Below are 12,868 nucleotides of genomic sequence, written 5' to 3'. Positions count from 1 at the left end.
TAGGCATCAAAAAATTCTCTGAAACTCATGGTTGTTCCTCTCCACGGAAATCTTTAGTAAAAGGCGAAAGATTTATTCGATCTGAAGAGAAACCAGAGTATAACCAACAAACAGCCTAAACTAGGCCTCGGCGGAACGCGGATGCTGCTCTACTCATGGTGACCCCGTGGACCATATCATTTCTAAGCCAAAACATGGCCAAATAAGGTGCAGAACTGATTGAAACAAATGACACGTCCAAGAAAAACACCACTGGAAAGGGTTTGTCGAGTTTAAAAATGTCAAAACATTTAACCTGAGATACATTAGGCTTATGCAAATAAAGAAAAGTGAAAGGACGGCCCACTGCCAGGGATAATGGCAGAAGGCCGCTACAGAGCAGGACGGCCTAATTTGCATGTCTTTACAGCTGCACGGAGGGAATCAGCAGGCGCTTGTAGCAATTCGCTTCATCAGAACCACTTAAAAGGCGCACGGCAATGGAACTTGGGGTACATACAGCGCCTTGCCCTGTGCTCTTTTTTAAAGGGTCGAATAAGGCCGACTTACCAAAAACGGAGCGCGCGAGAAAGATTTTGCAAAGGGCTGTAACGCGTTTTGCTAACAGGAGCGAGTCCTCAAGAACTCGAGCGGGAGCCGCTTTGGTCGGCTACACCGTCAACTTTCATTTGAGGCCAAGCGCGCAAAGCCAAAGAAACACCCGAAACCGTCCAATGGTCCCATAGCTCAATGGCCCAGTCGAATCGTTTTACTATCCCTTCTTAACCACCACCACCAACAACAACACTAACGCTGTCTCAGGGTCTTGCCAAATCAAGGGAACTCGAGCTATTTTTCACCAAATTACCGAAGCCCAGCATCAGCTAGGCATCAAAAAATTCTCTGAAACTCATGGTTGTTCCTCTCCACGGAAATCTTTAGTAAAAGGCGAAAGATTTATTCGATCTGAAGAGAAACCAGAGTATAACCAACAAACAGCCTAAACTAGGCCTCGGCGGAACGTGGATGCTGCTCTACTCATGGTGACCCCGTGGACCATATCATTTCTAAGCCAAAACATGGCCAAATAAGGTGCAGAACTGATTGAAACAAATGACACGTCCAAGAAAAACACCACTGGAAAGGGTTTGTCGAGTTTAAAATAGTCAAAACATTTAACCTGAGATACATTAGGCTTATGCAAATAAAGAAAAGTGAAAGGACGGCCCACTGCCGGGGATAATGGCAGAAGGCCGCTACAGAGCAGGACGGCCTAATTTGCATGTCTTTACAGCTGCACGGAGGGAATCAGCAGGCGCTTGTAGCAATTCGCTTCATCAGAACCACTTAAAAGGCGCACGGCAATGGAACTTGGGGTACATACAGCGCCTTGCCCTGTGCTCTTTTTTAAAGGGTCCCTTAAAAAGGGTCGAATAAGGCCGACTTACCAAAAACGGAGCGCGCAAGAAAGATTTTGCAAAGGGCTGTAACGCGTTTTGCTAACAGGAGCGAGTCCTCAAGAACTCGAGCGGGAGCCGCTTTGGTCGGCTACACCGTCAACTTTCATTTGAGGCCAAGCGCGCAAAGCCAAAGAAACACCCGAAACCGTCCAATGGTCCCATAGCTCAATGGCCCAGTCGAATCGTTTTACTATCCCTTCTTAACCACCACCACCAACAACAACACTAACGCTGTCTCAAGGTCTTGCCAAATCAAGGGAACTCGAGCTATTTTTCACCAAATTAGCGAAGCCCAGCATCAGCTAGGCATCAAAAAATTCTCTGAAACTCATGGTTGTTCCTCTCCACGGAAATCTTTAGTAAAAGGCGAAAGATTTATTCGATCTGAAGAGAAACCAGAGTATAACCAACAAACAGCCTAAACTAGGCCTCGGCGGAACGCGGATGCTGCTCTACTCATGGTGACCCCGTGGACCATATCATTTCTAAGCCAAAACATGGCCAAATAAGGTGCAGAACTGATTGAAACAAATGACACGTCCAAGAAAAACACCACTGGAAAGGGTTTGTCGAGTTTAAAAATGTCAAAACATTTAACCTGAGATACATTAGGCTTATGCAAATAAAGAAAAGTGAAAGGACGGCCCACTGCCGGGGATAATGGCAGAAGGCCGCTACAGAGCAGGACGGCCTAATTTGCATGTCTTTACAGCTGCACGGAGGGAATCAGCAGGCGCTTGTAGCAATTCGCTTCATCAGAACCACTTAAAAGGAGCACGGCAATGGAACTTGGGGTACATACAGCGCCTTGCCCTGTGCTCTTTTTTTAAGGGTCCCTTAAAAAGGGTCGAATAAGGCCGACTTACCAAAAACGGAGCGCGCGAGAAAGATTTTGCAAAGGGCTGTAACGCGTTTTGCTAACAGGAGCGAGTCCTCAAGAACTCGAGCGGGAGCCGCTTTGGTCGGCTACACCGTCAACTTTCATTTGAGGCCAAGCGCGCAAAGCCAAAGAAACACCCGAAACCGTCCAATGGTCCCATAGCTCAATGGCCCAGTCGAATCGTTTTACTATCCCTTCTTGACCACCACCACCAACAACAACACTAACGCTGTCTCAGGGTCTTGCCAAATCAAGGGAACTCGAGCTATTTTTCACCAAATTACCGAAGCCCAGCATCAGCTAGGCATCAAAAAATTCTCTGAAACTCATGGTTGTTCCTCTCCACGGAAATCTTTAGTAAAAGGCGAAAGATTTATTCGATCTGAAGAGAAACCAGAGTATAACCAACAAACAGCCTAAACTAGGCCTCGGCGGAACGCGGATGCTGCTCTACTCATGGTGACCCCGTGGACCATATCATTTCTAAGCCAAAACATGGCCAAATAAGGTGCAGAACTGATTGAAACAAATGACACGTCCAAGAAAAACACCACTGGAAAGGGTTTGTCGAGTTTAAAAATGTCAAAACATTTAACCTGAGATACATTAGGGTTATGCAAATAAAGAAAAGTGAAAGGACGGCCCACTGCCGGGGATAATGGCAGAAGGCCGCTACAGAGCAGGACGGCCTAATTTGCATGTCTTTACAGCTGCACGGAGGGAATCAGCAGGCGCTTGTAGCAATTCGCTTCATCAGAACCACTTAAAAGGAGCACGGCAATGGAACTTGGGGTACATACAGCGCCTTGCCCTGTGCTCTTTTTTTAAGGGTCCCTTAAAAAGGGTCGAATAAGGCCGACTTACCAAAAACGGAGCGCGCGAGAAAGATTTTGCAAAGGGCTGTAACGCGTTTTGCTAACAGGAGCGAGTCCTCAAGAACTCGAGCGGGAGCCGCTTTGGTCGGCTACACCGTCAACTTTCATTTGAGGCCAAGCGCGCAAAGCCAAAGAAACACCCGAAACCGTCCAATGGTCCCATAGCTCAATGGCCCAGTCGAATCGTTTTACTATCCCTTCTTAACCACCACCACCAACAACAACACTAACGCTGTCTCAGGGTCTTGCCAAATCAAGGGAACTCAAGCTATTTTTCACCAAATTACCGAAGCCCAGCATCAGCTAGGCATCAAAAAATTCTCTGAAACTCATGGTTGTTACTCTCCACGGAAATCTTTAGTAAAAGGCGAAAGATTTATTCGATCTGAAGAGAAACCAGAGTATAACCAACAAACAGCCTAAACTAGGCCTCGGCGGAACGCGGATGCTGCTCTACTCATGGTGACCCCGTGGACCATATCATTTCTAAGCCAAAACATGGCCAAATAAGGTGCAGAACTGATTGAAACAAATGACACGTCCAAGAAAAACACCACTGGAAAGGGTTTGTCGAGTTTAAAATAGTCAAAACATTTAACCTGAGATACATTAGGCTTATGCAAATAAAGAAAAGTGAAAGGACGGCCCACTGCCGGGGATAATGGCAGAAGGCCGCTACAGAGCAGGACGGCCTAATTTGCATGTCTTTACAGCTGCACGGAGGGAATCAGCAGGCGCTTGTAGCAATTCGCTTCATCAGAACCACTTAAAAGGCGCACGGCAATGGAACTTGGGGTACATACAGCGCCTTGCCCTGTGCTCTTTTTTAAAGGGTCCCTTAAAAAGGGTCGAATAAGGCCTACTTACCAAAAACGGAGCGCGCAAGAAAGATTTTGCAAAGGGCTGTAACGCGTTTTGCTAACAGGAGCGAGTCCTCAAGAACTCGAGCGGGAGCCGCTTTGGTCGGCTACACCGTCAACTTTCATTTGAGGCCAAGCGCGCAAAGCCAAAGAAACACCCGAAACCGTCCAATGGTCCCATAGCTCAATGGCCCAGTCGAATCGTTTTACTATCCCTTCTTGACCACCACCACCAACAACAACACTAACGCTGTCTCAAGGTCTTGCCAAATCAAGGGAACTCGAGCTATTTTTCACCAAATTAGCGAAGCCCAGCATCAGCTAGGCATCAAAAAATTCTCTGAAACTCATGGTTGTTCCTCTCCACGGAAATCTTTAGTAAAAGGCGAAAGATTTATTCGATCTGAAGAGAAACCAGAGTATAACCAACAAACAGCCTAAACTAGGCCTCGGCGGAACGCGGATGCTGCTCTACTCATGGTGACCCCGTGGACCATATCATTTCTAAGCCAAAACATGGCCAAATAAGGTGCAGAACTGATTGAAACAAATGACACGTCCAAGAAAAACACCACTGGAAAGGGTTTGTCGAGTTTAAAAATGTCAAAACATTTAACCTGAGATACATTAGGCTTATGCAAATAAAGAAAAGTGAAAGGACGGCCCACTGCCAGGGATAATGGCAGAAGGCCGCTACAGAGCAGGACGGCCTAATTTGCATGTCTTTACAGCTGCACGGAGGGAATCAGCAGGCGCTTGTAGCAATTCGCTTCATCAGAACCACTTAAAAGGCGCACGGCAATGGAACTTGGGGTACATACAGCGCCTTGCCCTGTGCTCTTTTTTAAAGGGTCGAATAAGGCCGACTTACCAAAAACGGAGCGCGCGAGAAAGATTTTGCAAAGGGCTGTAACGCGTTTTGCTAACAGGAGCGAGTCCTCAAGAACTCGAGCGGGAGCCGCTTTGGTCGGCTACACCGTCAACTTTCATTTGAGGCCAAGCGCGCAAAGCCAAAGAAACACCCGAAACCGTCCAATGGTCCCATAGCTCAATGGCCCAGTCGAATCGTTTTACTATCCCTTCTTAACCACCACCACCAACAACAACACTAACGCTGTCTCAGGGTCTTGCCAAATCAAGGGAACTCGAGCTATTTTTCACCAAATTACCGAAGCCCAGCATCAGCTAGGCATCAAAAAATTCTCTGAAACTCATGGTTGTTCCTCTCCACGGAAATCTTTAGTAAAAGGCGAAAGATTTATTCGATCTGAAGAGAAACCAGAGTATAACCAACAAACAGCCTAAACTAGGCCTCGGCGGAACGTGGATGCTGCTCTACTCATGGTGACCCCGTGGACCATATCATTTCTAAGCCAAAACATGGCCAAATAAGGTGCAGAACTGATTGAAACAAATGACACGTCCAAGAAAAACACCACTGGAAAGGGTTTGTCGAGTTTAAAATAGTCAAAACATTTAACCTGAGATACATTAGGCTTATGCAAATAAAGAAAAGTGAAAGGACGGCCCACTGCCGGGGATAATGGCAGAAGGCCGCTACAGAGCAGGACGGCCTAATTTGCATGTCTTTACAGCTGCACGGAGGGAATCAGCAGGCGCTTGTAGCAATTCGCTTCATCAGAACCACTTAAAAGGCGCACGGCAATGGAACTTGGGGTACATACAGCGCCTTGCCCTGTGCTCTTTTTTAAAGGGTCCCTTAAAAAGGGTCGAATAAGGCCGACTTACCAAAAACGGAGCGCGCAAGAAAGATTTTGCAAAGGGCTGTAACGCGTTTTGCTAACAGGAGCGAGTCCTCAAGAACTCGAGCGGGAGCCGCTTTGGTCGGCTACACCGTCAACTTTCATTTGAGGCCAAGCGCGCAAAGCCAAAGAAACACCCGAAACCGTCCAATGGTCCCATAGCTCAATGGCCCAGTCGAATCGTTTTACTATCCCTTCTTGACCACCACCACCAACAACAACACTAACGCTGTCTCAAGGTCTTGCCAAATCAAGGGAACTCGAGCTATTTTTCACCAAATTAGCGAAGCCCAGCATCAGCTAGGCATCAAAAAATTCTCTGAAACTCATGGTTGTTCCTCTCCACGGAAATCTTTAGTAAAAGGCGAAAGATTTATTCGATCTGAAGAGAAACCAGAGTATAACCAACAAACAGCCTAAACTAGGCCTCGGCGGAACGTGGATGCTGCTCTACTCATGGTGACCCCGTGGACCATATCATTTCTAAGCCAAAACATGGCCAAATAAGGTGCAGAACTGATTGAAACAAATGACACGTCCAAGAAAAACACCACTGGAAAGGGTTTGTCGAGTTTAAAATAGTCAAAACATTTAACCTGAGATACATTAGGCTTATGCAAATAAAGAAAAGTGAAAGGACGGCCCACTGCCGGGGATAATGGCAGAAGGCCGCTACAGAGCAGGACGGCCTAATTTGCATGTCTTTACAGCTGCACGGAGGGAATCAGCAGGCGCTTGTAGCAATTCGCTTCATCAGAACCACTTAAAAGGCGCACGGCAATGGAACTTGGGGTACATACAGCGCCTTGCCCTGTGCTCTTTTTTAAAGGGTCCCTTAAAAAGGGTCGAATAAGGCCGACTTACCAAAAACGGAGCGCGCAAGAAAGATTTTGCAAAGGGCTGTAACGCGTTTTGCTAACAGGAGCGAGTCCTCAAGAACTCGAGCGGGAGCCGCTTTGGTCGGCTACACCGTCAACTTTCATTTGAGGCCAAGCGCGCAAAGCCAAAGAAACACCCGAAACCGTCCAATGGTCCCATAGCTCAATGGCCCAGTCGAATCGTTTTACTATCCCTTCTTGACCACCACCACCAACAACAACACTAACGCTGTCTCAAGGTCTTGCCAAATCAAGGGAACTCGAGCTATTTTTCACCAAATTAGCGAAGCCCAGCATCAGCTAGGCATCAAAAAATTCTCTGAAACTCATGGTTGTTCCTCTCCACGGAAATCTTTAGTAAAAGGCGAAAGATTTATTCGATCTGAAGAGAAACCAGAGTATAACCAACAAACAGCCTAAACTAGGCCTCGGCGGAACGCGGATGCTGCTCTACTCATGGTGACCCCGTGGACCATATCATTTCTAAGCCAAAACATGGCCAAATAAGGTGCAGAACTGATTGAAACAAATGACACGTCCAAGAAAAACACCACTGGAAAGGGTTTGTCGAGTTTAAAATAGTCAAAACATTTAACCTGAGATACATTAGGCTTATGCAAATAAAGAAAAGTGAAAGGACGGCCCACTGCCGGGGATAATGGCAGAAGGCCGCTACAGAGCAGGACGGCCTAATTTGCATGTCTTTACAGCTGCACGGAGGGAATCAGCAGGCGCTTGTAGCAATTCGCTTCATCAGAACCACTTAAAAGGCGCACGGCAATGGAACTTGGGGTACATACAGCGCCTTGCCCTGTGCTCTTTTTTAAAGGGTCCCTTAAAAAGGGTCGAATAAGGCCGACTTACCAAAAACGGAGCGCGCAAGAAAGATTTTGCAAAGGGCTGTAACGCGTTTTGCTAACAGGAGCGAGTCCTCAAGAACTCGAGCGGGTGCCGCTTTGGTCGGCTACACCGTCAACTTTCATTTGAGGCCAAGCGCGCAAAGCCAAAGAAACACCCGAAACCGTCCAATGGTCCCATAGCTCAATGGCCCAGTCGAATCGTTTTACTATCCCTTCTTGACCACCACCACCAACAACAACACTAACGCTGTCTCAAGGTCTTGCCAAATCAAGGGAACTCGAGCTATTTTTCACCAAATTAGCGAAGCCCAGCATCAGCTAGGCATCAAAAAATTCTCTGAAACTCATGGTTGTTCCTCTCCACGGAAATCTTTAGTAAAAGGCGAAAGATTTATTCGATCTGAAGAGAAACCAGAGTATAACCAACAAACAGCCTAAACTAGGCCTCGGCGGAACGCGGATGCTGCTCTACTCATGGTGACCCCGTGGACCATATCATTTCTAAGCCAAAACATGGCCAAATAAGGTGCAGAACTGATTGAAACAAATGACACGTCCAAGAAAAACACCACTGGAAAGGGTTTGTCGAGTTTAAAATAGTCAAAACATTTAACCTGAGATACATTAGGCTTATGCAAATAAAGAAAAGTGAAAGGACGGCCCACTGCCGGGGATAATGGCAGAAGGCCACTACAGAGCAGGACGGCCTAATTTGCATGTCTTTACAGCTGCACGGAGGGAATCAGCAGGCGCTTGTAGCAATTCGCTTCATCAGAACCACTTAAAAGGCGCACGGCAATGGAACTTGGGGTACATACAGCGCCTTGCCCTGTGCTCTTTTTTAAAGGGTCCCTTAAAAAGGGTCGAATAAGGCCGACTTACCAAAAACGGAGCGCGCAAGAAAGATTTTGCAAAGGGCTGTAACGCGTTTTGCTAACAGGAGCGAGTCCTCAAGAACTCGAGCGGGAGCCGCTTTGGTCGGCTACACCGTCAACTTTCATTTGAGGCCAAGCGCGCAAAGCCAAAGAAACACCCGAAACCGTCCAATGGTCCCATAGCTCAATGGCCCAGTCGAATCGTTTTACTATCCCTTCTTGACCACCACCACCAACAACAACACTAACGCTGTCTCAGGGTCTTGCCAAATCAAGGGAACTCGAGCTATTTTTCACCAAATTACCGAAGCCCAGCATCAGCTAGGCATCAAAAAATTCTCTGAAACTCATGGTTGTTCCTCTCCACGGAAATCTTTAGTAAAAGGCGAAAGATTTATTCGATCTGAAGAGAAACCAGAGTATAACCAACAAACAGCCTAAACTAGGCCTCGGCGGAACGCGGATGCTGCTCTACTCATGGTGACCCCGTGGACCATATCATTTCTAAGCCAAAACATGGCCAAATAAGGTGCAGAACTGATTGAAACAAATGACACGTCCAAGAAAAACACCACTGGAAAGGGTTTGTCGAGTTTAAAAATGTCAAAACATTTAACCTGAGATACATTAGGGTTATGCAAATAAAGAAAAGTGAAAGGACGGCCCACTGCCGGGGATAATGGCAGAAGGCCGCTACAGAGCAGGACGGCCTAATTTGCATGTCTTTACAGCTGCACGGAGGGAATCAGCAGGCGCTTGTAGCAATTCGCTTCATCAGAACCACTTAAAAGGAGCACGGCAATGGAACTTGGGGTACATACAGCGCCTTGCCCTGTGCTCTTTTTTTAAGGGTCCCTTAAAAAGGGTCGAATAAGGCCGACTTACCAAAAACGGAGCGCGCGAGAAAGATTTTGCAAAGGGCTGTAACGCGTTTTGCTAACAGGAGCGAGTCCTCAAGAACTCGAGCGGGAGCCGCTTTGGTCGGCTACACCGTCAACTTTCATTTGAGGCCAAGCGCGCAAAGCCAAAGAAACACCCGAAACCGTCCAATGGTCCCATAGCTCAATGGCCCAGTCGAATCGTTTTACTATCCCTTCTTGACCACCACCACCAACAACAACACTAACGCTGTCTCAAGGTCTTGCCAAATCAAGGGAACTCGAGCTATTTTTCACCAAATTAGCGAAGCCCAGCATCAGCTAGGCATCAAAAAATTCTCTGAAACTCATGGTTGTTCCTCTCCACGGAAATCTTTAGTAAAAGGCGAAAGATTTATTCGATCTGAAGAGAAACCAGAGTATAACCAACAAACAGCCTAAACTAGGCCTCGGCGGAACGTGGATGCTGCTCTACTCATGGTGACCCCGTGGACCATATCATTTCTAAGCCAAAACATGGCCAAATAAGGTGCAGAACTGATTGAAACAAATGACACGTCCAAGAAAAACACCACTGGAAAGGGTTTGTCGAGTTTAAAATAGTCAAAACATTTAACCTGAGATACATTAGGCTTATGCAAATAAAGAAAAGTGAAAGGACGGCCCACTGCCGGGGATAATGGCAGAAGGCCGCTACAGAGCAGGACGGCCTAATTTGCATGTCTTTACAGCTGCACGGAGGGAATCAGCAGGCGCTTGTAGCAATTCGCTTCATCAGAACCACTTAAAAGGCGCACGGCAATGGAACTTGGGGTACATACAGCGCCTTGCCCTGTGCTCTTTTTTAAAGGGTCCCTTAAAAAGGGTCGAATAAGGCCGACTTACCAAAAACGGAGCGCGCAAGAAAGATTTTGCAAAGGGCTGTAACGCGTTTTGCTAACAGGAGCGAGTCCTCAAGAACTCGAGCGGGAGCCGCTTTGGTCGGCTACACCGTCAACTTTCATTTGAGGCCAAGCGCGCAAAGCCAAAGAAACACCCGAAACCGTCCAATGGTCCCATAGCTCAATGGCCCAGTCGAATCGTTTTACTATCCCTTCTTGACCACCACCACCAACAACAACACTAACGCTGTCTCAAGGTCTTGCCAAATCAAGGGAACTCGAGCTATTTTTCACCAAATTAGCGAAGCCCAGCATCAGCTAGGCATCAAAAAATTCTCTGAAACTCATGGTTGTTCCTCTCCACGGAAATCTTTAGTAAAAGGCGAAAGATTTATTCGATCTGAAGAGAAACCAGAGTATAACCAACAAACAGCCTAAACTAGGCCTCGGCGGAACGCGGATGCTGCTCTACTCATGGTGACCCCGTGGACCATATCATTTCTAAGCCAAAACATGGCCAAATAAGGTGCAGAACTGATTGAAACAAATGACACGTCCAAGAAAAACACCACTGGAAAGGGTTTGTCGAGTTTAAAATAGTCAAAACATTTAACCTGAGATACATTAGGCTTATGCAAATAAAGAAAAGTGAAAGGACGGCCCACTGCCGGGGATAATGGCAGAAGGCCGCTACAGAGCAGGACGGCCTAATTTGCATGTCTTTACAGCTGCACGGAGGGAATCAGCAGGCGCTTGTAGCAATTCGCTTCATCAGAACCACTTAAAAGGCGCACGGCAATGGAACTTGGGGTACATACAGCGCCTTGCCCTGTGCTCTTTTTTAAAGGGTCCCTTAAAAAGGGTCGAATAAGGCCGACTTACCAAAAACGGAGCGCGCAAGAAAGATTTTGCAAAGGGCTGTAACGCGTTTTGCTAACAGGAGCGAGTCCTCAAGAACTCGAGCGGGTGCCGCTTTGGTCGGCTACACCGTCAACTTTCATTTGAGGCCAAGCGCGCAAAGCCAAAGAAACACCCGAAACCGTCCAATGGTCCCATAGCTCAATGGCCCAGTCGAATCGTTTTACTATCCCTTCTTGACCACCACCACCAACAACAACACTAACGCTGTCTCAAGGTCTTGCCAAATCAAGGGAACTCGAGCTATTTTTCACCAAATTAGCGAAGCCCAGCATCAGCTAGGCATCAAAAAATTCTCTGAAACTCATGGTTGTTCCTCTCCACGGAAATCTTTAGTAAAAGGCGAAAGATTTATTCGATCTGAAGAGAAACCAGAGTATAACCAACAAACAGCCTAAACTAGGCCTCGGCGGAACGCGGATGCTGCTCTACTCATGGTGACCCCGTGGACCATATCATTTCTAAGCCAAAACATGGCCAAATAAGGTGCAGAACTGATTGAAACAAATGACACGTCCAAGAAAAACACCACTGGAAAGGGTTTGTCGAGTTTAAAATAGTCAAAACATTTAACCTGAGATACATTAGGCTTATGCAAATAAAGAAAAGTGAAAGGACGGCCCACTGCCGGGGATAATGGCAGAAGGCCACTACAGAGCAGGACGGCCTAATTTGCATGTCTTTACAGCTGCACGGAGGGAATCAGCAGGCGCTTGTAGCAATTCGCTTCATCAGAACCACTTAAAAGGCGCACGGCAATGGAACTTGGGGTACATACAGCGCCTTGCCCTGTGCTCTTTTTTAAAGGGTCCCTTAAAAAGGGTCGAATAAGGCCGACTTACCAAAAACGGAGCGCGCAAGAAAGATTTTGCAAAGGGCTGTAACGCGTTTTGCTAACAGGAGCGAGTCCTCAAGAACTCGAGCGGGAGCCGCTTTGGTCGGCTACACCGTCAACTTTCATTTGAGGCCAAGCGCGCAAAGCCAAAGAAACACCCGAAACCGTCCAATGGTCCCATAGCTCAATGGCCCAGTCGAATCGTTTTACTATCCCTTCTTGACCACCACCACCAACAACAACACTAACGCTGTCTCAAGGTCTTGCCAAATCAAGGGAACTCGAGCTATTTTTCACCAAATTAGCGAAGCCCAGCATCAGCTAGGCATCAAAAAATTCTCTGAAACTCATGGTTGTTCCTCTCCACGGAAATCTTTAGTAAAAGGCGAAAGATTTATTCGATCTGAAGAGAAACCAGAGTATAACCAACAAACAGCCTAAACTAGGCCTCGGCGGAACGTGGATGCTGCTCTACTCATGGTGACCCCGTGGACCATATCATTTCTAAGCCAAAACATGGCCAAATAAGGTGCAGAACTGATTGAAACAAATGACACGTCCAAGAAAAACACCACTGGAAAGGGTTTGTCGAGTTTAAAATAGTCAAAACATTTAACCTGAGATACATTAGGCTTATGCAAATAAAGAAAAGTGAAAGGACGGCCCACTGCCGGGGATAATGGCAGAAGGCCGCTACAGAGCAGGACGGCCTAATTTGCATGTCTTTACAGCTGCACGGAGGGAATCAGCAGGCGCTTGTAGCAATTCGCTTCATCAGAACCACTTAAAAGGCGCACGGCAATGGAACTTGGGGTACATACAGCGCCTTGCCCTGTGCTCTTTTTTAAAGGGTCCCTTAAAAAGGGTCGAATAAGGCCGACTTACCAAAAACGGAGCGCGCAAGAAAGATTTTGCAAAGGGCTGTA

The 12,868-nt window shown here is 47.0% G+C and overlaps 15 non-coding genes across 15 annotated transcripts in view; all 15 read right to left on the bottom strand.

The window, feature by feature from the left end:
* Positions 1-101, bottom strand: part of LOC143941427 (U5 spliceosomal RNA) — a 115-nt gene extending 14 nt beyond the window's left edge. Inside the window, exon 1 of the small nuclear RNA XR_013264123.1 lies at positions 1-101. This exon is cut by the window's left edge and continues 14 nt beyond it. This is a non-coding gene — a small nuclear RNA (U5 spliceosomal RNA).
* A 749-nt stretch (positions 102-850) lies between these two features.
* Positions 851-965, bottom strand: LOC143941927 (U5 spliceosomal RNA). The gene has a single exon (XR_013264550.1). It is a non-coding gene; the product is annotated as a U5 spliceosomal RNA (small nuclear RNA).
* Positions 966-1,728: 763 nt separating this feature from the next.
* LOC143941926 (U5 spliceosomal RNA) lies at positions 1,729-1,843 on the bottom strand. The gene has a single exon (XR_013264549.1). It is a non-coding gene; the product is annotated as a U5 spliceosomal RNA (small nuclear RNA).
* A 763-nt stretch (positions 1,844-2,606) lies between these two features.
* Positions 2,607-2,721, bottom strand: LOC143941925 (U5 spliceosomal RNA). Its single transcript, XR_013264548.1, has one exon. It is a non-coding gene; the product is annotated as a U5 spliceosomal RNA (small nuclear RNA).
* Positions 2,722-3,484: 763 nt separating this feature from the next.
* Positions 3,485-3,599, bottom strand: LOC143941433 (U5 spliceosomal RNA). The gene has a single exon (XR_013264129.1). It is a non-coding gene; the product is annotated as a U5 spliceosomal RNA (small nuclear RNA).
* Positions 3,600-4,362: 763 nt separating this feature from the next.
* LOC143941924 (U5 spliceosomal RNA) lies at positions 4,363-4,477 on the bottom strand. The gene has a single exon (XR_013264547.1). It is a non-coding gene; the product is annotated as a U5 spliceosomal RNA (small nuclear RNA).
* A 749-nt stretch (positions 4,478-5,226) lies between these two features.
* Positions 5,227-5,341, bottom strand: LOC143941923 (U5 spliceosomal RNA). Its single transcript, XR_013264546.1, has one exon. It is a non-coding gene; the product is annotated as a U5 spliceosomal RNA (small nuclear RNA).
* Positions 5,342-6,104: 763 nt separating this feature from the next.
* On the bottom strand, positions 6,105-6,219 carry LOC143941922 (U5 spliceosomal RNA). Its single transcript, XR_013264545.1, has one exon. It is a non-coding gene; the product is annotated as a U5 spliceosomal RNA (small nuclear RNA).
* Positions 6,220-6,982: 763 nt separating this feature from the next.
* On the bottom strand, positions 6,983-7,097 carry LOC143941921 (U5 spliceosomal RNA). The gene has a single exon (XR_013264544.1). It is a non-coding gene; the product is annotated as a U5 spliceosomal RNA (small nuclear RNA).
* Positions 7,098-7,860: 763 nt separating this feature from the next.
* Positions 7,861-7,975, bottom strand: LOC143941920 (U5 spliceosomal RNA). The gene has a single exon (XR_013264543.1). It is a non-coding gene; the product is annotated as a U5 spliceosomal RNA (small nuclear RNA).
* Positions 7,976-8,738: 763 nt separating this feature from the next.
* On the bottom strand, positions 8,739-8,853 carry LOC143941919 (U5 spliceosomal RNA). The gene has a single exon (XR_013264542.1). It is a non-coding gene; the product is annotated as a U5 spliceosomal RNA (small nuclear RNA).
* A 763-nt stretch (positions 8,854-9,616) lies between these two features.
* Positions 9,617-9,731, bottom strand: LOC143941918 (U5 spliceosomal RNA). Its single transcript, XR_013264541.1, has one exon. It is a non-coding gene; the product is annotated as a U5 spliceosomal RNA (small nuclear RNA).
* A 763-nt stretch (positions 9,732-10,494) lies between these two features.
* On the bottom strand, positions 10,495-10,609 carry LOC143941917 (U5 spliceosomal RNA). The gene has a single exon (XR_013264540.1). It is a non-coding gene; the product is annotated as a U5 spliceosomal RNA (small nuclear RNA).
* Positions 10,610-11,372: 763 nt separating this feature from the next.
* On the bottom strand, positions 11,373-11,487 carry LOC143941916 (U5 spliceosomal RNA). The gene has a single exon (XR_013264539.1). It is a non-coding gene; the product is annotated as a U5 spliceosomal RNA (small nuclear RNA).
* Positions 11,488-12,250: 763 nt separating this feature from the next.
* On the bottom strand, positions 12,251-12,365 carry LOC143941915 (U5 spliceosomal RNA). Its single transcript, XR_013264538.1, has one exon. It is a non-coding gene; the product is annotated as a U5 spliceosomal RNA (small nuclear RNA).
* Between the last annotated feature and the right edge of the window lie 503 nt (positions 12,366-12,868).

Source organism: Lithobates pipiens, unplaced genomic scaffold, assembly GCF_037356315.1.
Source record: "Lithobates pipiens isolate NorthernLeopardFrog02 unplaced genomic scaffold, aLitPip1_a1.2 Scaffold_3, whole genome shotgun sequence".
Taxonomy (NCBI): Eukaryota; Metazoa; Chordata; class Amphibia; order Anura; family Ranidae; genus Lithobates; species Lithobates pipiens.
This window is presented reverse-complemented; position numbering and strand designations above follow the sequence as displayed.